The 28000-nt window shown below is 38.5% G+C and overlaps 1 pseudogene; it reads right to left on the reverse strand.

Moving 5' to 3' along the window:
- Positions 1-4652: 4652 nt before the first annotated feature.
- The window catches only part of LOC135319987 (anoctamin-6-like), a 64459-nt pseudogene continuing 41111 nt past the window's right edge, over positions 4653-28000 (reverse strand).

Below are 28000 nucleotides of genomic sequence, written 5' to 3' on the forward strand. Positions count from 1 at the left end.
CACTGAGCCCTAGTGGTTATGAATATAATTAAGTGTATTTTCAAAGACTCAAATTTCAGGAACTGAGCCCAAGGTAAATTCATTCTTCTGGATCATTGTTGAATATTTCCACTATGTAATTTTCCCAACTCTGTTGTTATGCCTTAAAAAAAATGTATATCTGGTGGATAAGCCAGTGCATTTGGATTATTTTATTTTCTTTTAAAAAAGAATCATAATATCTGGATCACATTGTGGACAAGAAGTTCGAGTTTAGCTTCATCAATATGTTTTATGTGTTTCTCTTTCTGTACATTTCTAGCAATATTTGAGCCTTCTTAAAGTTTTACACACTTGCAAACTTTCTATAATGTATAATCCACTGATTAAAGGGATTAATTATAAATAGCAATCATGAATTTCACTGTCATTGTATCTAATTTAAAAATATGTTCATTGTGCAAATCTCAACATCTGTAAAGTTAAAATAGAAAATTCTCTTTCCTTCTCTCCAATTTTACATGCAAGAGATAACCATGGGTAACATTTTGACATGTATCTTTTCAGATTTTATTTTCCTATTCACATAGAAATATGCATGTACATATATTTTAATTTAGTTTAATCTTTATTGTAGAAAATTTCAAAGTTGTGGAAATTAGAATATTATAATGAGCCAATATATACCTTTCAGCCAACTTGAACTCTTTCAATTTTTCCACAGTCTTGCTTCATCCACACTCCCACACACTTTCTTCCATCCCTCACTGGGTTATTTATAAAAGGCATAATATTTTATTAGTCAATACTTTAGTATTTGTTTATCTCTAAAACATAAGACATTTAAAAACCATTACCATATGTAAAATTTTCTAAGTAAATAACTTCAAATAAAATGAAATACTGTTCAAGTATTCCTAAATATCTGAAAAAATATATAAACTATGTACATATATATAACAGAACTATACTAGATATAATGCTAGTTTATTGCAGAAAAATTTAAACTTTAAAAGAAAATGGTAGATGAAAGAACATTATTGGGATCCATTGGGATCTTTGAGCTTATGTTTTACACTCCTATTAATTTATGAAATTCTATCTGAGGTCAGGCTTAAAGCTCACTTCCTCCATAAATGGCTACTAATATAACCTATCTTTAAATCTGTGTGTTTTCCAATCCTATATCATTAGTGAAATGCCTTTTAATGCCTTTTGCCCATTTTTTGAATTGAATTGTATTTATTTCTTTATTTGACTTTGGAGTTTTGATATGAACTTAAGAGATGAATCCTTGGTCAGATGTGTGGTTATCAAATATTTTCTCCCTTGCTCTAGCTTGTCTTTTTATCCTCTCAACAGGCTCTTTCATATAGCAAAAAAAATTTCATTTTGATGAAGTCCAATATGCTGATTTCTTTTCCTTTATAGGTCATGCTTTTGGTGTCAAGTCTAAGAAGTCACCACTCAGCATCAGCTCCCCATGTTTTCTCCTATGAAATCACCTAAAAGTTTTGTAGTTTATGTTTTACATGAAGGTCTATGATTCATTTTGAGTTAATTTTTGCTTAAGGTGTAAGACTTAGGTCAAGGTTCACTTTTTTCTATGCATATCCAATTGTCCCAGTACCATTGTTTGAAAAGACTTTTCAAAAATTGCTTTTTGTATATTTGTCAAAAATCAGTTGTCTGTTCTTGGGTGGGGGCTATTTCTGGCTTTTCTATTCTGTTCCATTAACTTATGTGTCTATTGACAAATATAAATCTTATGTAATGGTTCTAAATATTTCCTACTATACAATCTAGTCACCTGTCTAATTTAGTCTCCTGTTCATTGTTGTCCTCAACCAGGGACACTTATCATTATTTTCCTGGTGTAAGCTTTTTGTTTTGGGGGTGGTTTTTTTGGTCTGTAAAGAAGATATAGAGAATCTTGAATATTATTCTATATAACGGTATTTTGTGAATTTCCTTGTGAAGAATTTAGTCTTTTTATTAACCTTTCTTAGAGGGAAAGCTCTCAGCTTCACCACTGAGTATGTTAGCTGTGAGCTTTTCATATGTAGCATTTATTATGTTGAGGTAGTTATCTTTTATTCCTAGTTTGTTGAGGGTTTACATCATTAAAAGTTGTTAAATTATGTCAAATGCTCTTTCTGCATAAATTGAGATGATCATGGGTTCCCTTCACCTTTATTCTGCTACTGTGGTATATTAAATTGATTAATATTTGTATGTTGAACCATTCTTGCATTCCAATAATAAATTCCACTTGTTCACAGTGTATAATACTTAAATGTGCTGTTAAATTCTGTCTGCTGATATTTTCTTGAGAATTTTCATCAGGGATATTGGTCTGCAATTTTTATAGTGTCCTTGTCAGGATTTGGTATCAGTGTAATGCTGACAACATAAAATGAATCTGGAAATGTTCCCTCCTCTTCAATTTTTTGGAAGAGTTTGGGGGAGAATTAGTGTTAATTCTTCTGTAAATGTTTGGTAGACCTCACAAGTGAAGTCTTCTGCTCCTGAGCTTTTATTTGTTGAAAGATTTTGATGACTGATTCAATCTCCTAACCAATTTTGGATGTTTAGATTTTCTATTTCTTTATGGTTCAGTCTTGGTAGGTTTTGTGATTCTAGGAATTTGTCCATTTCATCTGAGATATGCTATTTGTTGGTGTACAATTTTTCATAATGCTCTAATAATACTTTTTATTTCTGTAAAATTTATTGTAATATCCCTTCTTTCATTTATGATTTTAGTTATTTGAGTCTGTCTCTTTTTTCCATAGTCAATCTAGCAAAACATTTGTCAATTTTGTTTATGTGTTAAATAAAGCAACTCTTAGTTTTATTGATTTTTCTCTGTAGCTTTTCTTTTCTCATTTTGAATATCTCTGCTTGAATCTTTATTAACTTCCTGCCACTAGTTTTGCATTTAGTTTTTTCTTTTTTAGTTCTTTAATGTGTGAATTGTTGAGTTGGGAATCTTTCTTTTTTTAATATAAGCATTTGCAGGTATAAATTTCCTTCTTAGTACTACTTTTACAGAATCCCTAAGTTTTATATGCTAGGTTTTCATTTTCATTTGACTCAGTTTTCCTAAATTTTCTTATGATTCTTTCTCTGGCTCATGGGTTGTTTAAGGGTGTTAATTCCTCACATTAGTGTATCTTCCTGGGTTTTTTTTTTTCTGCTATTGATATCTAGTTTCATTCCATTTTGATTTAAAAGATTATTTGCATGATTTCAATCTTTTTAAATTTATTGAGACATTTTTGTGGCCTGACATATAGTGTAACCTGGAGAATATTCCATATGTACTAGAGAAAAATGTGTTTTGCTGTTGTGAAGTGGAGTTTTCTATATATATCTCTTAAGTTCAACTGATCTGTAATGTTGTTCAAGCCCCCTATTTCCTAATTGACCATCTGTCTTGTTCTACCTGTTATTGAAAGTGTGTTATTGTTGTCTCCTACTATTATTGTAGAGCTGTCTACTTCTCCCTTCAATTGTGTCAATGTTTGCTTCATATATTTAGGAGCTTTAATGTCTGCTACATATATCATTATAAACTATATTTGCATAAAAACTCAAGTGAAAAATAGGCAGGAGACCTGAATAGACATTTTGCCAAATAAGACATACAGATGGACAACAAGCACATGAAAAGATGCTCAACATCACTAATAATCAGAGAAATGCAAATCAAACCCACAATGAGGCATCACCTCACACCTGTCAGAATGGTCATCTAAAAGAACACAAATAACAAATGTTGGCAGGGATATGGAGAAAAGGAATCCCTCATATGCTGTTGGTGAGAATGTAAATTGGTGTAGCCACTGTAGAAAACAGTATGGAGGTTCCTCAAAAAGCTAAAAATGGAACTACCATATGATCCTTGGTGTATATCTATATATATATATATACAAATATACACACACACATACATACAATGGAATACTAATCAGGCATAAAAAATGAAAATTTGCCATTTACAACAACATGGATTGACTTGCAGGGTATTATGCTTGGTGAAATAAGTCAGACAAAGACAAATACTGTATGATATCACTTGTATGTGGAATCTAAAAAATACAACAAATTATAAACTGGTGAATATAACAAAAAAGAAACAGGCTTATAGAGAACAAACTAGTGGTTACCAGGTTACATTGTCTTTGTGTTGCTTTGTTAAGTGACTGTGCTAGTTTGTCATCATTCAGGATCATCAGGGTGTGCTTAAATAACACATTACTCATATCAACTGAATTATCTTACTTTTTGGAACTCTTAAGAGTTTCTTCATTTCTAACATATGAGAGTTTTCTCCTGCATGGTGAAAAAAAAAAGTGAAAATGAATATACGTATGTTCATGTATAACTGAGAAAATTGTGTTCTACACTGGAATTTGACACAACATTGTAAAACGACTATTACTCAATAAAAAATTTAAAAAGAGAAAAAGAAGAAAAAAAGAAACATTTTTAACACAAAGTAAAGCACTCAGATATAAAACAGAAAAAAAAAAATAGAGTTTTCTCCTGGATCCATCTCACTGTACCCACTTGAAACTCTCATTATAAAATGTTGCTTTATGGTTTGGTTTGAAGATTCTAACCCTAGTCTCTATTAACTTTTATATCTTTTCCTTTTTTAAGTTTAATTGAAAAGAAAACTAGGAAAAAAAAAAAAAAACACTTCTGGCAGCTGTGATACCAAACAGAATTATATTACAATAAACATCCTATAAATGATGAAATGCATTTTTAAACACCTGTAAACAGAATTTACCTGCATGAGGTATGGTTATGAAGCCTAATGTATGGATGTTCCTTGCTTCTGCTTTTGAAGTCCATGATGCTGAACTAGCAGAGGGTTTTGTTGATGTGTCCCTCCATGGTGTCATGCAGGTGGACCCCTAGGGTGGGACGAAGAAGGACCAGTAATACACCAGGCAGGATATTGTGCCTGGTGTGAAAGCGGTGATCATGGCCTATGCTGGGAGGAAAACAGTAAGGGGAGCATTAATTTACAGCCTTTATAGTTATGGTCAACAGAAATGACAGAACTTCATTTTCAGCAGTAGATTTTTTTTTTTTTAAGATTCACAAAACTTAATTCTTTCCTGTAAACTGGATATAGATATTGAATGTCTTAAAATCTTTGAGCAACTGCTTTAAAGTAGAATAGTTACTTTGCTTTTGGTCTTTAACCTAAGGGAATATCCAGGAGTCCAGTGGCAGTTCAAAAGCAAGGGTCTGATCCTTGCCTATTACATTTTTTAAGTACAGTAAGGTTAACTGTATACTAGGTCACTGTGGGTAACTCAAGAGTTGCTTGGATATGTTATATGTAAGTTATATTTTCAAAAATTAGAAATATCATGAAAATCAATCAACCTTGGAGATCTATTTGGTATAATTTAATCTTTAATAATGTAGATTTAGATAGACCTTTTGTATATGTAACACTTATGAAAATAAGTTGGCATTATATAACTCCTTTGTAGATAAATGATTAAAAAATTTTTATCATTTGCTTCTTAAAAATAGAATATTAATTGCATAAAATATATTTTCCTTCAAATTCATACTTTTTTCCCTATACTATCTTGACTTGTTTAGATAAGTCAACCCATAGTCTGATTTATTTGAAACACTCAGTATTGCTTTTGTCTTTTGCTTTATTAGAGAACAAGAATTCTTTATTATTTTTAATAAAATACACTAGCAGGAAGCTATACTGGGATTGTTCCATTCACAGAGTCAAGCAATGATACCTGCTTTGTTAGATCAAGTGTCTAAGCCTCTCAACTTCCAAAAGATTACATGGACAAAGTTAAAAACGTCATAAATGATTGACTAACAAAGTTTAGTGTGTTCCTTGATTAAAAGTATAAATATGGGTCAGTCTTAAATTCAGAAGTAAAGCTCTTATGAATTATATGAGTTTTCTCCAAAATTCTTTAATTTGGGCTTTAAACCCTCCAGTAAAAAACTGGTTTGAAGGAAGAAGAAAGTCGAGAATAGATTCAATCCAAATTCTATGGGAATAAACAAAGCTAGATATTTCAGTCATTTTTTGAAGCAGAACAGGTATGTTTTCTGCACCATATGATTTTAATAGTATTCATCTGAATACACAGTTTAGACACCGTGAGACCACAAGCCAACAAACGAAATCTCAGGCAAAGCAAGAAAAACAGCTAAGGGGATTTTTTATTTCAAAACTTCCCCAGCTGGAACTGTAATAGAGGAGAACAAATCTGACGCCATATTGGATCTGTTCATTTACTTTTAAGCACTGTGTCCTGTTTTCCAGGCTTAATCTTGATGGCTCTGCCCCTTTTGTAAAACAACGTTGCCTTTAGCCTGAAGGCTACAGGAGAGCATATTCTCGGGTCTCTGACCTTTAAGGATGTTAGCACTTCTGCACTTATGCAGAGATGGCAAGTTGCAAAATAGAGAATAACCTTTGTTTTGTTGGAGGTTTACAGGGACACCATAGCCTGACCCACATGGATGGCTGCAAGTACAAAGAATGCCTGCAGCAAAAAGTCTGCACAACCAACCACACCCCCTCCCCTTTTTAGTTTAAAAGGAGCCTGAATTCTGACTTGGGCAAGATGGTTCTCCAGGACATTAGTCCCCCATCTTCTTGGTCTGCCAGCTTTCTGAATAAAGTTACTATTCCTTGCCCCAAAACCTTGTCTCCTGATTTATTTATGTATCACTGTTGTGCGGTGAGCAGAACAAGTTTGGCCTCGGTAATAGAACCAGCTTTGTCATCCCCTCTGATGTGAAATCTCTCTGGGTGTTCACGTGCTTGTCTGGTGGTGGTGGTTGTGGTGGTGGTGGTAGGCAAAAATATTTCACTTCTCCTAGATTTCAATAGGCTAAAATTTTCTGCTATTTAAGTCAACTCTAGACTTTTACAGAATCACCTGCAGATGTGCTTCTGGAAACTACAAAAATTCCAACAATGAAAAGAAGTCTGTTGTCTCCTGACAAGATAGTTTTTCTCAAAACTGAGCAGCTCTGAGAAACACTTCAGGAGTACAGATAGATGCAATGTGCTTCATTTCCCATGCTGTTCTGACACAATTTTCCACTTATATCAAAGTAAGTTAAAATCGGTCTTCAATAGCAGATGCTCTGGCATGATACAACAATGTCAATTCCACTTATTTATTGAGCCAGAGCAGCTTTAGAATAAATGATTTTATACCAAACTCCTGCTTGATGTCCTGTCTTCTCCCTGGTGGCTAATTCCTTCTTCTTTCTTCCTAAAAGTTCTCTTGTTATGGGAAGTTAGCCTTTACTGTGCACATTCAATTGTGAAGGCACAAATTAACTATGTGAGGGGATGACATACATATTTAATTCTTACTTATACATATATGCAAGCACACAGGACCTGTGTCTTGGAAGATGTCACTTCCTAATGTGGGCAAGAGGATGGTCTATAGTTCAATCAATGATCTAAAAGCAGTTTTCTAGGGTATAATAAAGCAATGCCTGAGTTATAAGACAGAACAACTCCTGGATATGAATCAGTGGCACCAATCAGTGGGTGCACATGTGTGCACGCACATGCCCATGCACACGGAGCAGCCTTGGAGACACTCCATCTGTGCTGATGAGCAAAGTCATGCTGGGGAGATGAGGAAAAAGTGCCTAATACTCTCAAACCAGGACACCTGAGTAATGGGTAATAGGAGTCAACTGAATTTTCTGGTTAGCTGAAGGTCAAACAAAAACACTTTTAGTTTTAAACATCGTTGCTAAAAATTTCCTTAAAGCACAGGAGCCTGTTTTCTTGCCTTGCTTAGTGTCATATGACTTATTAAACATGACAGATTCATACTTCTCTGACTGTGGAAAGGGAAAGGCCTTGCTGTCATATTTCTGAACATTAGTCTATGTTTTGCAGCACAGTGGATACTGAAAATGGGGCAATTTGAGTGGATGGGAATGGACATAACCTAGCAGTCATTGACTGTGTGTGATTTGCCAACTTTCTCCAAAAAGTAGGGGTAGAAGGAAATCAGATAAATTGAGGGTTCTTGGGGTGGGGAGTCGGGTGGGCTGACAGCTGGGTGGTCCCAGGTAGCTTGTTTTACTGTGTAAAATTGTGACTATGATCCAGACAGTGACACATTGTCAAATTCTTGTGCCTGCAGCTTTGATACCTGGGCAAGTCTGTGCAGCCAATTTTATCGATGGTTCATAATGAAGATAACTAACATTCCCTGAGGACCAGGCTGTGTGACTTCCATGTATTGACTCACTGAATTCCCTAAGCACCCTTTGTGGTACATAACAGTCTTAAAATATGCAGCATGGAATTATTCTGTTTGCAGATAATAAAATGAAGCTCTGAACTGTTGAAGCCTGGCCCGAAATCATGCAGATGGGAAGACGCCGTGCTGGGAGCTAAGCTCGGGCCAGACTGCAGAACCTGAAGGACCCAGCAAGTCCCCTCACCCAGGAACCTGGCCAGCAGCCACTGCCAGGCCCTGTTCTGTCTCTATGAGTGCTCATAGGAAAATGCCAGGTACTCAGGGTCAATGTGACTTGGTTAAGAAATTCAAACTGGGATAGCCTTTTGTTGGGGACTGTAACCTGGGAGTGAAACTGGCAGTGAAGTGAGGGAGGAAGCAGCCCTGGTTGTAAGAATATTTCTAGGGAAGAAGGTGCCCTGATGGGCTGGCATGGGAATCGCTGTGGTTGTGAGCCCCCTGTTGCCCTGTGGGGATGGGGGCAGGGAAGGAGAGAGACTGTTCAGACTGATCATAGTCAATACAGTTTGTAAACAGCTGAGTTCTGTTCCCTCACAGCTCAGACACATGCAGGGAATGAGGATGCTTAGCTAATGACCAACAGTGGGTAGCAAAGGCCGAGTGGGGTGGGGAGGAGAGATGGGACAACCTTCTGGAAGAACCTCTGCCCCAGGGGACCAGGAAGGTAATGAATGACTGGGGAGGCACAAAGTGTTTATATGGCTTCATCAGGTAGTTCCTACTTTAAACTGATAGTGTGGAATATATGGTAAAATACGGTGGAATGACTGCTCTTATTTTAGGTTCTACAAACTCTTAAAAGGGTAGATTTCTATCTCCATTATACAAGCACTGCTGGGTGACATTTATAGTCATGTGAGGATCAAAAGGGTGGGTACTTATTAATGCTATTACCATGCTTCTACTGAATTAACACTTCAGCAAAAGTACAATGGCCACGCTTCTTAACAACTGCCTCTGTAAGAGCCCTTGTAAGTCACAAATAATAATTATAAAGAAAATATATTAAAAATAATAACAAATACAGTTACAACAACTACATTGTTTATAATAATGATAGTGTTAGCAACTCCCTCTCATATTAAACAGTACCCAACACTGGGTTCCTTAGGAAGCAACGCCAATGCATTTTTGGACTTTTCAAGGTCTTCAGCCCGTGAAGCCTTTTTACTCACATTGGTCACCACAGCCAGAATTGCTGTTCCTTGCATGGTTGGCTGCCCCGCTGCGATGTTCTGGGCTTTTTCTGGCACCATGCAGCTATACTGGTTAGTCAAGTTTCCACGTATCCACTCTGATTTCCAATATATTGTTCCCCAGAGCCAACAGAGGGGCCACTGGAAAAGAGACCACAAATAAGGTGGTAACCCAAACTGCATACCTGTTGAAGTAATGGACACACTTCATGGAGTGGTGGATGGATGGAAGGACAACATATATTCTTTTATCCTGTAAAGAGAGGCAAATGGTGAACTAAATCCCAAAGAGAAAAGACATTCATGGTAATAATAATGTTCAACAGTGAAAGAATCCAAACAAAAGACAAATATAAAATCTCTGGGAAGAAGAATAATTACAACCTGTTTCTTTCATGTATATACCCTTAGTAGGAATAACATACTTAAAAATCTTTAACCAACCATAGTTATTTGCTGGTGATAAACCTGGGAATCTTGAAGCATATTATTCACTCTCAGTGTTGAAATAATATAATCTTGGAAGATGATTTGTAATTGAGGATTAAAAAAAGAATATTGTGGATGTATCTAACAAGTTAAATGTAAATAAGAAATGTAACTTTGGGAAAGCTATGCATAGAGAACGTTGGAGGAAATACACTGAAAACAGGCAAGTGAGCAAGCTCCCTTGAGTCTGGGAAGGTGAGTGCAGCACATTCAGAGGGTCTATGAAGTTATTACAAGTCACAGAAAGGTATGCAATTAAAGTGCCTTCATAAGCAAAATATCCTTCTTCAGGAATTTTTATCTTGATATTTCTATGGTCTGTACCACTTGTTGTCTGGGTTACCTGGGGTGGTCCCCAAAATATCCTTTCCCCCCAAAATATGGGCCTCCCCCCAAAAATAGTATCTTCCATTCTGCTGCCAGAATAACCAGATCTTCTTCAACATAAATATTATGCAATTCTCTTGCTTACAAATATTCCAATATATCCCTGTTTCTTTAAGGATACATTCAAGTCTAAGCACACAAGGCCCATCGTGACAGAGGCCTTGTGCACCTGATATTCCCACCTATGGATCCTTTGTTCTAGCCCTACTTGTTCTTCAGTCTGGCCAAGCTGCTTCATGCCATGTGCTCTTATATGTCTCTACCTCTCTGCATGAAGTGTCCACTCCCTCTACCACATATTAGAGAGCTAACTTCCTTTCTCCTTTCAAGATTCAGTTCAAATATTTCCAGCTCTAGGAAGTCCAATGTGTGTTCACCTGCTGAGCAATTCATCAACTACTCGCCAAGTCTCGCCTGGCCTGCGGAGTGCAGACACCAAGTTTTACCTGTCTTCGTCTCCCCAGCAGTTGATACAGTGTTTGGCATAGCAGGTGCTCAGTGTTTGTTGGATGGATAAACGAATGAATCAGTAAAGAGATAAAAGGTCTACAATCCCCCCCAGTTACTCAGCTGCCATTTTGGGGAGTTCATTTTGCGGAGTTAAGGAAATGTCATGCAGGTGGTGGGCAGACAGAACAGAGGTGAGGGCGTGGGGGAGTCAGACCTGGTCCTGTAGAGCACAGGAGCAGCGTGGGTGGGATTGCACTGGAGAGAGAGGGAATGAAGGGGGCGGGTGCAAGGAGATGTTGAAGAACAACTGATATTAAATGCAGTAAATTAAATGGAGGATATAATATATGAAGGGAAGATCAAGTTAACACAGCAAGGGTGGAAGAGGCAGTACCAGAGACGAAGAGCTCTCACTTCATCACTCACTGCTTTTCACTTACGGCACCCGCCCTCTGGGAAGGCAGTGCCAAATTCTTGAGAGACTGGTGTTCGTGCTGTGGGTGCTCTAAGTACAAAACGGTATCTATGGCTTCCAGATTTTAAGACTGATAGATCATTTCTCTTATGTCCCATGTCTGAGTTCTCAGACAGCAGGATCACTCGCTGGTGGGGGGAGAGCTATTGTGGTTAACAACTCAGGGTTACTCTAATAATCTCAAAGGACAGTGGGGAATTCACTAAAAGAAATAAAAGAGAAATTTCACTCAGAAAAAAACATATGCCATATAGAACCTTGTGGGGGCCTTGGGGGCAATGTTACCGCCAACTCATCTAGCAGTTGTATGTGAATGTGTTGAAACTCCAAGCTCAAGTCACTTAAACACGTATGAGAACCAGGGTCCAGGCTGTGGTGCTCCAGACATGGACGGGAAGGTGAAAAGCCTGACTACTGCCTCCGACAGGATCAGTCCAGCCGGGGAGCACAATGGACATGGACACAATCACGCACCATCAAGACAAGAATCAACTGCAATTCATGCCTAGAGAGGAGAGCAGAAAATCTCTAAAAAGTGGAGGGTTTCCTGCCAAGGCTTGGCAAGAGTCCTTCCAGGCAGAAAAGCAGAGAAAGGTACTTCAGGCGAAGGAGAATAGGGTTGGTGGCTGGGTGCGAGGCATAACGAAGCACGGGTGGAGGGCTCCAGGGTCATCTGTCAGAAGCTGTTCCCCTTCAGCAGCTAAGAGGCATAACTAAAAAGGCAGGTGGGGTGTCATTAATGATCATGGGGAAAACTGGGAGGAGGAAACTGAGGTCAGTGGATCACCACCAAAGGCATTTTATTTTACAGGAACAAAAATAATTCAAAAAGCACTTGGAAATTCTATCTCCCATGAACGAAAAGAACACAAAATAAGTTTCACTCCAGTGTTGAATACAGAATAACAGACTGCCTACTCTCAGAAATGGATTGAATTTTCTAATTCGTTAGGGATTATTTAGATAATAGGAAAATGAATAAATCTGAAAAATCTCTCTAGAATAGCTGTTATTCCATCCTGTTTTGCAGGGTAGGGGGAGGCTGAATTATTTGGTATTTTAATGAGACTATAAAGTTCTAAAAGTCCTATCAATTTCTCCCGAAATTGTACAACTTTTCCTTTCAATGACCTTTATTTGACTTAACTAGAACAATAACTTTTTTCCAAGGCTTTTTCCATGTGTGTTAAATTACCAAATGATATGCTGTCCCCAGAATGTTGTTGTTATTATTAATGATGATAATAGCCCCAATAAGACATATTTGCAATTATGACTCATTTTGGAATAGTAGGTCATTAGCTTATAGTCCTTTTGAAAATAAGCAGAATAAATGAACATAACTTCTACACCAGGGACTGCAGCTGCACCCGTTAAGGAAACCGGTCATGAAACACAACAAAAGCAAAGATGAAACTCAAATCAGACACCAGGTCACAAAGCATAACTGACTGAAGATGCCACAAGATGACCTTTCACTCACCGAGGGAACCAGATGCGTTTCCATGTATAACATATATTTTTAACAGCAATTATTTTATATATAGAATGTAATTTAGGAAAAAAAAAAACCTCCCTCTATCTGTAGACTTATAAACAGGAAGCACAAAGGGGTGCCTTTGCAGACATGAACATGCATGCATAAATGCAAAGCCTATTGACCAAAATCTTTTCCTGTCTCCTAAGCTTAAAAAAAAAACAACTAATTTAAGGCAGTGGTGAGCTGAAAGGGCTTAGAAACAAAACGTGCACATCATCAGCCTTCTGGTAGATAAAAGTGCTGCATGCATAATAGAAAAGTTGATGTTTCCCATGGAAATCTATTTTGAGATGCAACCATTTAAAGGCAACCGAGAGCTCAAAACCAAGTTCAACCAAAGAGAAACAGAGCCCAAGCAAATGTACAGAAATGGACAAAGACATTGGAGAAGGAGGGGACCTGTGCTCAACCAACACCCCAGATCAGCAAATTCATCCTGAATTCAAGCCAGTGATGTGCTAGGTCACTCAAGGAACCAGGCAGAAACCATCAGCCAGAAGAAATAGGAACAACGTCAAAGGCAGGTGTGAGATGTGGAAGGGGTGACCCTGTGACCCTTGCTGCCATGAGGCAGGACGCTCTTGCGGGCTTTCTGCACAGGCTGGAGGGCTCACATGACTCTGTTTAGAAGGAGATCAGCCAACAGCTGTGCCACACGGGCTGCAGCCCTAGCTGACTCACATCTAGTAACGGTTCTGAGTTCATCCTTAGACGACACGACCAGAAGGATCTGAGAATCAATGGTGGAGACGTACCTGAATGAGTATTCCATTTCATTCCTTGGCAGTAAATCTTCAGCTTTGTACAACATAAACATTGATAAAGATACACACAGGCACCCTGTTTGAAAGCCTGACTGCATAATTGCATCAAATGGAGAAAAGCGGGCTCTGTTTCGGTATGATAGGTCATTGTTTGGCTCGGTAACCGATGCTTCTGAGACCCCAAGCATATTCTAGTATAGCCGACAGCACCGAAATCTCCACTGATGACTTGCTCATTTCAAGGTATTCATAAAATAACCCCAGATTGCCCATGGGATACAGATGGTTGTCCCGTTCCCATCATGGGGTGGTCTGTTCTGCTCCCAAAACTGTGGCACCATTAGATTCATGACCCAGCTGCCAAACAGATCAAATTATAAGGCAGGATATTATCAGACCAAGGTCATAAAAGTATTGTTGACATTTCAAGCTGGACACATCATCTTCCCAAGAATTTACTTTCTTGTTTTCAGGATACATTTCTTATTATTGCTGCCTCCCTACCCCCAAATATTGTGAAAACTAGTCCTGAATACATACCTTGGGTTTACTAAAATTGTAACGACTGCTACTTTATCTCCTAACTCCTTTTCAGTGGGCATTTTAGCTTTTAGAAGATACCTTCCCTCATTTGTCTTTTTCCCCCCATTTCTCTGCTATTATCCACCATGGCCTTTCCAGTCTGAAAATCGTCAGAGAAAATAAGTAAAAGAAAGAAATACAGGGTCTGTGAGCTGGTGGTAAGTGCTGCAGGGAAAATAAAGGAGGGCGAGGAATGTGTGGGAGGGAGGAGTGGGGATGGGGCCGTGACCTTTGAATAAGGCAAAGATGGAGGGAAGGGCCAGGCAGAGGAGGGGCAGAGGGAACGGTGATCACAGGCCTGGAGGTCCCTCACGCTGGACAGACAGCATGGAGGCTGGTGTAGGCCAGAGTGAATAGGAAATAAGTGGTGGTTTTGGGGGTGGAGCCTAAGGGACTGCAGTGAGGATGTGGGCATTTTTCCCTCTGAAGGAATTGCGGAGCCATGGAGGGTCACCGAGCAGGAAAGTGATACTCTAACGTTAGATCAAACAGGTCCAAGACACTAATTTAAGCTGAAGAAATCAAGGGCCAAAGAAGTGACATGCCGCCTCTAAGTCAGTGCAGAGCTTGAAAGAAACACAGCCTCGACTCACAGCCCAGTGCTCTGCCCCCTCCTGGATGCTGTCCCACAGAGCTGTCTCTAAGGTTATCTTTTTTCCTCACTCAGAGGCTTGTGGGCCAACTGAATGCTTCCCCCTTTTTCAAATGGCAATTTGTCCTGAAAGGAATTCGGAGTTGGCAGTGAAACAAGGCATGGACCTGTAGCCTACAGAGCTATTGTCCCTGAAACAACAGCTGGCGTGTGGCTTACTCGTGGAGCTCAGCAGAAGAGACAGAGCAACAACAGACAACTTAGCATCTGGCGGAGCTTCGGCTGACTGCACTGCACGTTTGGATGGATTTCAAATTTGGACAGTGAGGCGGCTTCACATGAAAGGCAGGTGTATACATCATACATGCCCACACATCTGTATGCACACACACGTGGACACACACAGAGTATATGATGTGACTTGTAAAGAGCTGCCCCTGCTAGGATTCCCACTGCCTCTGATCTCAGCATTAACCTTTCCCTGGCCATGCTCCCAGGTTTGCTACGAGATTTCTTTGCAATGGAACATGCCCTTCGCTTCACAAACTTTCCCCACTTCTTTCAATGACATTAGGGGAAGAGCAGGGAGCTCTGGGAAGGGGTGAGGATATGGACTCGAGATACCCCTGAATCTGAATCCACACTTCATGGCTTATTTGTTATTTAACTTTATTTACATTCAAAATGCAATTGTTGCAGATCTCAGAAGTTGATTTACACTCACTGCTGTGGCAGAATGTTGTGGTTAGTAGACCCACCACTGGATCCTCTTATTCAACACGTCCTTCCAATAATTCAGATAATACTGTATCACAAATGCCCATTTCTATATTTTGATATCTGCTTTTCAGTATAATTATCTTCCTTCTTTATTCTCTAAATCTTATGATTTTTAAACATTTTTCTGAGAAGTGTTCCACAGGCACTTTACATATGATAAGTTGATAAAGAGATCCTGGAGATCAAAACCACATTTAAATCCTGAGATAAACTCAACTGTGCTGTATACATGGCTAGTTTTAGTCTGCTTCCTTTGTTACTTTGTTTAGTAATTTTTGTTTCAAACAACAAGGTCCTACTGTATAGCACAGGGAACTACATTCAATAACTTTTAATAGCCTATAGTGGAAAAGTATATGACAAGGAATATATATATATATATATATATATATATATATATATATATATATATATATATGTATGTATATATGAATCACTATACTGCTGTACATCAAGAATTAACACAATATTGTACACCAACTATACTTTCAACAAAAAAAGTTGAAATAAAATTGGGAGATGAAACTTCCACTGCCCAGGCTGCTGTCAGGATGAAACTATACAAAGCAGGCCAGGTATTAGCAACCCCCCTAACACATCAAAACCCCATATGGGATCTTCTTTTTGAGCAACACAGGCTAACATGCTGTGGTCACATGTAAATAAGGTTGATGTCACTTAGACCCTTGGCTTGGGAACGCCGTGGCCACAGGGGTGGGGGTCACTGCAGCACTTATGAGAATGACGGGGACAGCCTGCTCCTGACGCTGCTCCCCAGGCCGCAGCCCAGAGCGCTGCAGTCAGGTCTGAGGTCCGGCCGGGAACGCGCAGCTCCACAGCCACTCGGAGCCCTGCGGTGCGGGTGGAGCTGGGACCGCGCTCGTCCATCACACTTCCTGGCACCCAGACTCGGGAGTCTCCTGGGGAATTTTTCTCTGCCTCATAATTCCTGTCTCAGCCTCTTATGGAATCCGGTCCATGCCCCACGGAACCAGGGCTTTAACCCTCCGGGACCAAAATCCATCACGGTTTGGATCCAGGAAGTAACTTCCATGTTAACTCACCTGGTGCTCCCTTCTTGTGCTGAACTGCCCTCCCCCGTCGATGGCATTAGGTCGTATTAGCAGTCCCGACTTGCTTGTCCTTAGCTAAGGCTCTGAGCCTCTTGATCAGTCTTCCTGAGTGGAGCCACTCATCTGTGGCAGAAAAGCTTGGGCTGTCGTCTACCCATCATTGTCCTCGGTCTTTTGGGTTTTCTGTTGGTTTATGGTTCTCATGCAGGGATACCAATTTGCACATGAGAAGCACCTGTAGACATTCTAAAAAATACAGACACTGGATCCTCCCCACTCTCCAGCCAAGGCTGGAAGCTTTCTCCCTCTAGCAGGGGTTACACGATCATTTGCTTGGGAATTGACCACACATATTGGCATAATCATGGTAAATTGCCCTTTACTCAGTGCTTCCCACGTGGCATTTTCTACTTCATGTTGTCTTTGTACGTTCATTATCACATTTAATCCCTGAATTATAGATAATCACCATTTCTTTTGAGGACACTCCTACTTGCTAATCTTGAATACAAGTATCTTTGATTCTCTTAATCTATTTCATTCCTGAGTTTCCTGTTCCTGGATTTAAAGAGTGAATTATGGACACATGTATTTAAGATTCTCTTATTATATCTATCTGACTCATCCTCTAACCAAATCATATCTGGAGAAGAGAGATTTTCTCTTTTAAACATTTGTTTTTTCTTATTATATAGAAGTGTGTACACACGGTGGAAAATGTAGAAAGCATATAAAGTAAGAAAATTACAGCCATACATTATCTAAACACCAAAGGACAATACTATGTCATGTTGGGCATTTAACCATTTTTCTTAATATTTTATCATAAAATTTCCCTAGGGCAAGTTACTTAACCCTGGAATTGTACTAGACTTTTGTCAAGTACAGAATAACATTCCCAGAAATGACCCCAACATCAAAATAGTATGTGAGGCTGGGAAGGCCATAGGGCACTCAGCTTATTCTCTGAGTCCTACAAAGAATGCTGTTAATTCACTGATGTTACGCATTCGATGCCTGTGAGTCACTCACTCACTCAGCTGGCTCGGACTGAGACCTACTTTATACCAGGTGCCGATCCAAGTGCTGGGGAGACCCCAGAGGGAGCCTGGATCACGGCATCACTGTCCTTCTTCATTTGCTCCCAGAATCCTACTCAAGAAACCCACATGGGATTGGGGGGTGGAGGCAGGTGAGATATGGTAAAATTCATTTCATTATGTTCCTTTAGACATATTTAAATAGCATGAAAATAGTCACTAACTTTGATAAGTTTTCTTTTCCCTTCCTATGTATTTTTGAGGATGGGTATAGTATTGGTGCAGCAAGAGTAATTGATAGATCTTTGGTATGTTAGGATTTTATATGAAAAATTAAGAAGGAAACTGGCACCTTATACAAAGAGAAGAGGCAGTGAGGAAAACACAAGCCACCCTCGAAATTGGCTACAATTCAGAATTCCTGGTTTTCAAAAAAGGGAAACATAATTCAAAATATATTCCCTAAATATTTTAGCCCAGACTAGAAATACATGTAGGCAAAGTTCAGCTCACTGGAACCTACAACAATGTGCTTACTTAAGCGAAGGTATAAACAGACCACAGATACTATAATGCATCCTTTACTTTAAACTAGTTCATGTGAGCAAGTTTCATTTCACATGAATTGCTCAGAACCAATTTAGGAAATATATCCTTCTTGATTGGTAAAAATAGCTCACTGATAACCAGATTCAACAAAATTTATTGTTAAATAATTTACCTATTTCCTTCAGGAAATGCTTTTGAGTAATCTGGGTTAAGTATTTCCTCTATCTGATCTATTTCTTTTCACAGAGAAAAGTAGTATTATTTGCACATGAGCTACTTTTACTCCTCTGGAAAAATCTGACTGTGAGCTCAGGGTAAGAGTTGTCTACTGCACAGTAGGGAAAAAAAGGATTCATTTCACAGCGAAGATCAGAATCTTTTTTTGAGGGGCGTGGTGAGCTGGGGGACAAGGGAAATGCCTTTGTTTAGAGTCAGACCACAGTAATCCATCCTGAAGCTGAAAGATGAAGACCTTGTGAAGAAATGTGGAAGGACACACTGACACCCAAAGGTGTTCACTCTGCAAAAACAGAAAGAAGGAAAGAAAAAATAATTTAACTGCCCTATAAAGAGAATGGACAGAAAATTGGTAATAAGGGAGAGTGAAGGAAGGTTAGGGAAGGGAGGAGAAACAGTGAAAGGGAACTTGGATGCGGTGGGCAGAATAGCAGGTTTCTGGAGCTTACAATGAAGGATGATAAGAAAAAAAGTAAAGTTTAAAAAAAGTTTCATAGTTTAAAATAGTTTAAAAATTAAAAAATGAAGTTAAAAAAATAATTTTTTTTTATAGTGGCATGGAAGATTTTAAAATGATGGAGGTTTTTTATTTCAAAATTCAAGTTGTTTGAGTTTCTTCTCCATGCTCCAAACAACAGTAAGACCTGCTTGTGTAATTGGTTTTGGGGGACACCACAGAGAGGGTGAGCAATGCAGTTAGGTTGGCCAGGAGCAGAATGCTTTTGTGGAAGGCAAGACAGAAGAGAGATCAACAGTTTCATGAAGACAGAAACTCAAAGCCAGAAATTATCTTAAAAAGCTTAGTGTGGTGGGCAGAAAAATGTTCCCCCCAATATGTCTATGTCCTCATCCCCAGAAAATAGGAAGAGGTCAGATTCCCTGGCAAAGGGGGCCTATGGTTGCAGATGCGGTTAAAGTTGCTAACCAGCCTACTCTAAGAGAGATGAGCTGGATTATACAGGTGGGCACATTGTAATCACCAGGGTCGTTAAAGGAGGAAGAGGGAGACAGAAGAGGGGAGAGAGGAGAGGAGATGTGACCACAGGATCAGAGTCAGAGGCACACAACCATGCTGACCTTGAGAGAAGGAAAAGAGGTCACAGGCCAAGAGACGTAGGTGGCCTCTGGAAGCCAGAAAAGTCAAAGATACAGTTTCCCCTGAGGCCTTCAGAAACAGCCGTGCCAATATTTTGACTTCAGCAGGCTCCTGCGTTCAAGAAACGCACAAGGTTAAATTTGTGTTGTTTAGTGGAGACTATTTCTTTTTTCTTCCTACTACCATGTCATTTGGGGATACTTGTTACAACAGCAACAGAAAGCGAATACACTAAGCTCCTTGAAATGTTCAGAAATTGCAGATAACACTGGACTGTCCACTTTGATATGGGATTGGGCTTACGTGAAAATCCAAAGGACAGTGTGACCTTTGCTAACATCTGCTTTTCTCATTTTTAGGAAGAGAAAAGGAAGTCAAAACCTCTGTAGTTATTATTTTAGACAAGTGTCTCTTAAAACATTATGTAACCCTGTGCCTTAGGACCCCAAGAGGGTCTCTGTTCTTAGAAGAACATGGATTCCATGAGATAGGGTCTTACATCTGAGTCCCACAGTGGTCTCTTATTGGCAATGAGAACTTGGGCAAATAATTTACCCTCTTTAAGCCACAGGATCTTCATTTGAAAAGGAAGATAAGAATAAGGATTGTTTGGGTGATTAAATTGTACACACACAAACATGCACACACACATATATGTAAAACATTTAATACAGTGACTAACACATACTAGGCACTCAACAAATTCCTGTTATGGATTTTTAAATGCATGTATAAAAGGAGGAGAAAGTTGCGGGAAGTTGTGGGAAAACATAGTTCACGGCCTCAAAAAGGGCCATCTCTCAAAGTGCTCTGATCAGTCAGTCCCCAGTGATGGGCTAATAAGCAGAAACTATAGCACTTGAGGATTTAACTTAAACATAAAAAGGAAGGTATTTAAACATAATTATTAAACAGGAGGTATGTTTACACTGTTGGCTGGATCATCTTATCTGGAGAGCTTTAATAAGCAGAGTCTCCCCTGTTTTAGAGATGGGCATGCAGGAAAATGACTTGAATGGGTGGGCCGTTCTCACCCCAAGATCACATGACTTAGTACTCACAGAAGTAACACCTCTTGTATGTTATTCCAGATGGACTGTCATCCCATGTTTATTGTCAGCTGCGTCATCAGTTCAAGGAGACAGCCACCAGGGTCACACTGGAATATTAGAAAGAAAATCTCATTTAAATTTTAGATAGCTCTAACATGAAATAAAGTCATTATTTTATGCTTAAAAAAATCTAAGGAACAGAGAGTAAAGACACACTTCATTGGGCAACTAAGAGAAAACCTGAAACAGGTTAGACTGTCAGAACACAAAGCTGTATTCACACGTCTTCATTTCTGTATTTTCACAGCCAATACACCAGATCTCCAGGATAAGACACAAATCTGACCTTAAAGAATGTGATGTAGAAACACGAGGAGTAGTAGTTGACAAACTGGAAGAAGAACACCTTCATGGCTAGGTTGTTCCCACAGTCAGTCTGCCTTGGGATCTCTGCAGCTAGAATAAAGAAAAGTTAAGTCTGTAAAACTGTGAACGGCTTTGAGACCCTAATCAAAGCCACAGACACATGAATTAACATGCAAAATATGTATATATATATATACACAATTCACACTTTTTTCATATAAGCTGTTTTGAATTCCTTAACATAGCTACTATGTTAATTCCAACTGTACACACTGTTGTAAGAGTTTCTCCCACTATGAATGCAATATCACACAAGGCAAAAAAAAAAAAAAAGTCACCCGTTCCTTAAAATTTATAAGCACAACAGTATCCAATGGGCAAGAACTGTCCTCTGTCAGGTGTAAGTTGAAAGAAAGCTACTTCTAAACATCCTGCTAAATGAAATTCTCTTGTCTCCCTGAACGGCAGGAAGGTAGGACTATTGAAGAAAACAAACAAAATACGGGGCAAATTGCTAGAAGCATTTGGGGAACATAAAACATCCTCCTAGTTCAGAATTTGAATTGGTCTTAGTGTTTTCAGAAGATGACCACTGAGCAGACAACTGGGAGAACGACCCAGCCACATGCAGCGTGTGGGAAGCACTTAACTTGGGCCACTAAGCCGCTGGCTGGGATACAAGCCAGAGAGAAGAAACATTTGTTATAGAAGCCACAGCTGATGAGAATGGAGCTACACTAACAGGAACAGCATGGGGGGAGGACAAATAACAGTGTGATTACTTGTCCTCTCAGTAATGCACAAGCAAATCTGCCACTGGAACCACGACCCTCTTCCACTTATTTGCAATACAGAGACTATTTACTTTCAACAATAGGGTACATGATCTAATGTAATTGAAATTATTATTAAGCACTGACATATTTACACAGAGCTTGGACATTCTAAAGCTTTCTTTGTCCCTTTTACTAATGCAAAGCTGCAGCTAATTCACTTCTCATATAGGCTAGAGAAAATACGTTTACACTTGAAGTTTTCTAAAGACTGTAATGTACTGGAATTGAAGTGCCTAAAAGATAAAGTCTCTGATTTGACCTGGTTCTAAAACTGGTGTAGAAATGACCTCAGCTGCAGAAGGAGCTTAACAGACTCAGTCATCTTGATTGCCACTTTCTCATATATGGCGTTCAGGGTCACGATGATGATAAAACTGATGAGGGAAGCAGTGATGGGCGTGGCCCACCTGCACAGTCAGGTACTTCTGGATTGGGTCTCTTCCATTCAAGTTCTTGGGAAGTTCTGCTGAAAATACAATGAACACTGAAAGTCCGTAGACAATGATCCCAATAACTGAAGCAATGGTCAACAGGACCTGACAACCCAAAAACCCAGCAGCATAAGGCTCACTAATGATCGTATTTTTACACAGAAAACTTGCCCCCAATCCACGCTTAAACAGACAACATGCACGTGCTCTAAACCTCACATAAACGTGAGAAGTGATGTAAATCGCATGTAAATGCCACAAGAGACGTGAATATCAGGCATGTTAAATTTTAGGGGAGGAGGAATGAAGGATGTCAAAAAGAATGAGTGCATCCACTAATGTAACATGCTGACAGCAGGAGCAGCTGTGTGCAGGGCATAAGGAATATATGGGAACTCCACTTTCTGTGAATTTTTCTGTAAACCTAAAACTGCACTAAAGAAGGAAGCCTGTTAAGTATATCTTTAAATGGCTGAAAATGGAGTAACTGGTGGCATGTTCTTTTGGAGACAAGTCTGTGATAGCAGAACCAATGAAAGTATCCCTTCTACATCTATAGAATTACTTAGGTTATGAACTAGTTGTAACCCATGAAAGGTATATGCTTCCTTTCAAGGGAGAACCTATCACTGATTCAGGGGTCAGCAGGTGCTAGCTGTCATCTTCATTCTGAATAGGACCAGTGAAGCTGTGGACATGCCCTGAGGGAAATAGTGGAAGTGACAGCAGGTCTCTGCTGATGAAAGCTTCACATGCTTTTCATACTCCTTGAGATCTTAAAATGGCAGGTATTCCTACTCCCTGCATTTGCACAAGATTCATGTCCCTGATCCATTGTAGTTCTGACTGTGTGGACCCAAAGGCAAAGGGAGTGTCTGAAGCATAATTTGCACGTGGCTGGTAGGGCTTCAGTTCCTCACTAGGCAGGTATTTTTCTGCCCACTGAAGAATGCACATTAAAGGTCCCATTTTTAAACTGTTTTCCTTCCATCTACCTTCTTGGTCATAGTCCAGAAGCATGTACTCAGTGTCCCTGGCCGCTCCTGATGGCTGCCCCAGAGAGAAAGCTACAAAGAATGTGAATATCAAGACTAAGTGAACCACATCATGTTATTTACAGTAACAGCGGGAGGCTGGCTTGCACCTGCAGGGGAGAGCAGAGGGAGTGTTTACAAGCCCCTCCTGGAGCCACACTCCTGTATCTGGATCCCAGCTCCGATGCTAGCTGTGGGGCCTTGTGCAAATTTCTTAACTTCTAGGGGCTTCAATCTCCTCACCCATATAATGGGGGGATAATAATAGCAATTTATAGGACTATTGTGATGAGTCAATTATTTACTAATTGTGAAAACAATTAGAACATTAATCACAGGCATGTGAAAAACTCTACCTAATTATTAGCTATGAATATGATGACCAAAGTCTTAAAAAGGTGTTTTTCTTAGTTTTTAAGCCATCAGTTTGTAGAGAAAGCATTTTATTTTCTCCTCTACTCTCTTTCATCATCCTTTTCTTCACAGTAAGTCTTCATGATTGTGAAAGGAATAACTTTTTGGTGTGTGTGTGATTAAATGTGAAAATTACTTAAGGCTGAGAAAAATGTATTATAGAAGGTATATTAAGCCTTCCTCTCTTGTACAGCACATATAGGCCATTTAAATACTATGCATTTTTAAAAAGTCTGCATAATAATTTTTTAATTATGTATTAAGTAATCTTAATAGTTAAGATTCTTTAAATGCTTACTATTGCTTCAGCACACATCTATTTTTCTAAATCCTCACAATCACCCTGTTGGGAAGGTAATATTATATCTCTTTTACAGATGATGAAATAGAGCCACATGGAGATGATGCAATTTGCCCCAAATGAAACAACTATTAAGTGAAAGAATTGAAACACTCAAAGAGCCCAGAGACACACTAACTGTAGAGCACTGTCTCCTACATAGTCTGTGAAATCAATTGTAATTCATTTCAGAACTTTTACAAACTTGACACATTTCCATTTTTCTTCCAAGCACTTAATGGGTTCAATATTTCTTATGAAACAGGAAAGCTTTCCATTCTCCTTCCTCAAGCTTCTTCTTATTTATCATCTTTTCTGATCATAACTTTAACATTTGCTCATTAAAGAAAATTTGAAAGTACTCAGTAGTGGACAGAACTGTTGTCCTGGATCTGTCCCCAGTCTTAGAAGAGGACCCAGAATTTGCTTTAGGATAAATAACCTCCCTTTTGTTTTTAGTCCTGTGATTTAAGGTCAATTAACCCACTCTTTCTGAACCACCAGAAGTAGATCTCAGTTGGTTTAAGACAAATAATACCCCTCATTGTATTGGTCTCGCACATGATTGGAGAATTGGCAAATAACCCAGTAAGAGCCACTATTATGTGAGGAGATACGTGCTTGTGCCCATGTGAATGATAAGCTTCCTCTATCAAGAGAGGAAGCTGCCAAAAGAGACCTTTCTTGGTTTGGATGGATGATCTGGGATGCTGAGTGCCTAGAAGCAGCATGCTGAGACATCATTGGACACAGAATGAAGATAGGACAAGACCAGCCCTTGACATCATCTGGGCTATAGTATCTCTCCTTGACTGAAGCCAGACCTCAGATCTGAGGTTTTCATTTACAGAAACCAATAAATCCCATGCATCCCCATTTTTTGGGTGTTGTTTAAACACATTGGAAATTGATTTTGTCACCTACAATGAAAGACTCCAACTCTGAAAATGAATAAAAAATAAAATAGAAAAATGCTTCTACCTATAGACATAATTCCTTCAGAAGTGTACATTGTTTGTATATTAAAAATCATTTTATATATTAAATTTATTCTCAAGCCTATCGTAAGCATAACACTTTGACTTGTCATAAAATATTTTCATGGGCACACTTTTTCATGGCTGCGTACTATTCTACTTTGTGAAGGGTTGGAAGAATATTTTGGCTGAGATTTTATATATATATATATACATATAAAAGTATGTCTGTGACTTGCATCCATACTGATTTTTCCCTGCCATTTTGAAATACTTCCTGATTAAAAGTTTTTCAAAGCTGAATTAGTGGATTAAAGCATATGAATATTTTTGACTCTTGATATCAACTGCCAGACTGCTTTCTAAGAAGGCTTGTGGAGTACACCAGAAATTAACACAGCATTGTAAATCAACCATACTTCACAAAAAATATCCAGTAACCTAGGCATGGGATTGGTGATCACTGGCATTTCATCCTCATAAACAGAGCTGTGTCACTTGAGAGGTGGAAAACTACTTCATTTTGATGTGCACTGAGTGAATTACCATTGGAGTGTGACATCTATTTTTCCTTTGTGAATGTGTGTTCATTTTCTCTGCCTTCTACGCTCCTGAGATTTTTTGATGTTACCTTTGAAGTGATCTGAACTCTCTATGTATTGAAGGAATTAGCCCCTTGTCAGATTTGTAAACAAATAACATCCTCTGGTGTTTTGTTTAAAATTAGGATGCTTCTGATGCATGGAAATCTTTGTATACTTTCCTCAGAAAGTTACTGTTCATCTAGAGGTTGTGTAAACATCCATATTTATTTCTAGTTTTTTTCTAATTGTGTTACTTTTTAAATGTTTCTGGAATTTATCACAATATGTGGTTCACTGTATGATTTCAATCTTTTCTTTTCCCCCCAACTAGCTAACAAGTGTTCCATTCACTGAATAACCTTTATTTATCTCCCTGATTTGTAATGCCTTCCATCTCTTATATTAAATTATTATTGATATCAGAGCCCATATCTGGACTTCCTGTCCTATTTTCTACTCTGGCTATTCTTGAACTAGTAAAAGTCTCATTATCTTATTAATTATTATATTACTAATATGATTTTATTCACAGTAAACCCCAAATCAACTTTATAACTTCTGATATTTTGGAGATATGATCTTTTAATCTAGAATCATGTGATTAAAGCATCTTTTATGTCTTTCAGTAGTTTTTACTTTTATTTTTTGATAGTTCCTACTATCCTTTTCTTAGGTTATTCTTAGACATTTTACCTTGGTTGTTACTCTTGGAAAATTTTAGAAATATTAATGCCTCCATCTGGTCTCTTAATCAGACCATGGAGAATCCTAAACCACTGATCTGATTTGAACAAATGAGGTGAAAAGAATTGGGGGAGGCACTGTGAGCAGAAGAGACAGTGGAACCTCCAGAGTGGCACCCTGCATTGGCTCAGATGTTCTCTGGAAAAAGTTTTCTCTATGAGACTTCATAGTTCCCAGCTTGACTTTCAGTTTTCTCAGGATTTCACATTAGATTTTAAAAAGTCTGTGGCAGGTTCTTACCCAGAAAAAGAGCACTTGCACAAAGGGTTATATGTATACACTTTCCCCAGGTGGTAAATGGAAAACGTTCTTCTTCCTAATTAAAAAAACAAGTTAAGTCAATCAAGGGATTACACTAATGAAATGACTTTTCTCCTAACTGGTCAATAAATCCTAAACATAATTAAAAAAAAAATAATTTTCAGACATAGCCTCATTATTTGTAATTACATGGGGTTTTTTTCCTGTTTTTTTCTTTTCTTTTCTTTTCTGTTAACGATGTCAAACAAACAACAAAATACGTACAGTGTTCATTTTAATACTATTTTTTTGAAAATGCATACGTGAACAGCAAAATGTTTCCCTGCCATGGTCTGAGCTTGGGGGTCTGGGTACCTGACGAGGCCAAGCTTTAAAGCTCTACTCCTGAGCTTGCCTTAGATTTCAGAAGTGACTCTAGTGACAGCATAGAGTCCATGTAGGACAGAATGTTTCACAGGTGTCGGCAGCTACCTGGTCTCCACTGTGTGTTTCTTGGTTGAGCTTTGTGTGTTAATTAGCTACAACTATGAAGTTTTAGAGTTTCCATTTTAGAGTTTATATTTCGAATTATTTTAAGAGATGAAATCAGTAAGAATCAAGATTTACCTGGATTATAAAAGCAGATATAGTATAATAATAGCTGTCCCTAAGTACATGGCCCTTCTTCTGTGCCAGGAAGTCTTCCAAGTAGATTCTGTACATTACTTCAACCCGTCCTTGCCACAGTCATGAAGAAGCAACTCTCTTATTCTTATTTTATAGGAAACTATGGCACAGAGAAGTTAAGTTGTCCAAGATCACTCAGGAAGCAAGCTGCTGTGTTCAAATGTGAATTTAGGCAACTTCATTCCCAAGCTCTCACTACCACAATGCTGGCCTCTCTAAACAATGGAGCATACTTTCACAAGTAAAGTAAAATGCTTCAATTAAAAAACTAAACAAAAAATTAGGCAATTTTTTAAATAAGGAAGAACGATAAAGTGAAATGAGTTTCCATCTTCAATTTTTCAACAAGCATGTTCTAATGAAAATTTAAACTTATTAGCTGTCAATTTTAAATTTAAAATTGGCAGTTTAAATGACCAAAAAACTTTTCTTCAGTATTTTTTGTATGCTGCCAATATGATACGTTTTTGTTTTTCAGGACTCAAAAGCATTATGAACATCTAATTTTGTCTAAGTTTCAGCTTTCAACTCTGAATGTACAGCCTTTTACCAACATATGCTTTGACCCCCATCTTCAGTTGTAAACAATGGGAAATATTCATAATGGGGATTATTAGAAGCTTATTACATTGGAAAAGACAAATGTCACTTTCTATTGGTAGCTGAACCTCATTTTTTTCCATTTATAAAAAGAGGAGTTTTACCTGTTCCCTCCAGAACTTTTCAGTGCCAACATTCTGTAGATCTGTGATTC

The sequence above is a fragment of the Camelus dromedarius genome, chromosome 35 (genome assembly GCF_036321535.1).
Source record: "Camelus dromedarius isolate mCamDro1 chromosome 35, mCamDro1.pat, whole genome shotgun sequence".
In the NCBI taxonomy this organism is placed as follows: Eukaryota; Metazoa; Chordata; class Mammalia; order Artiodactyla; family Camelidae; genus Camelus; species Camelus dromedarius.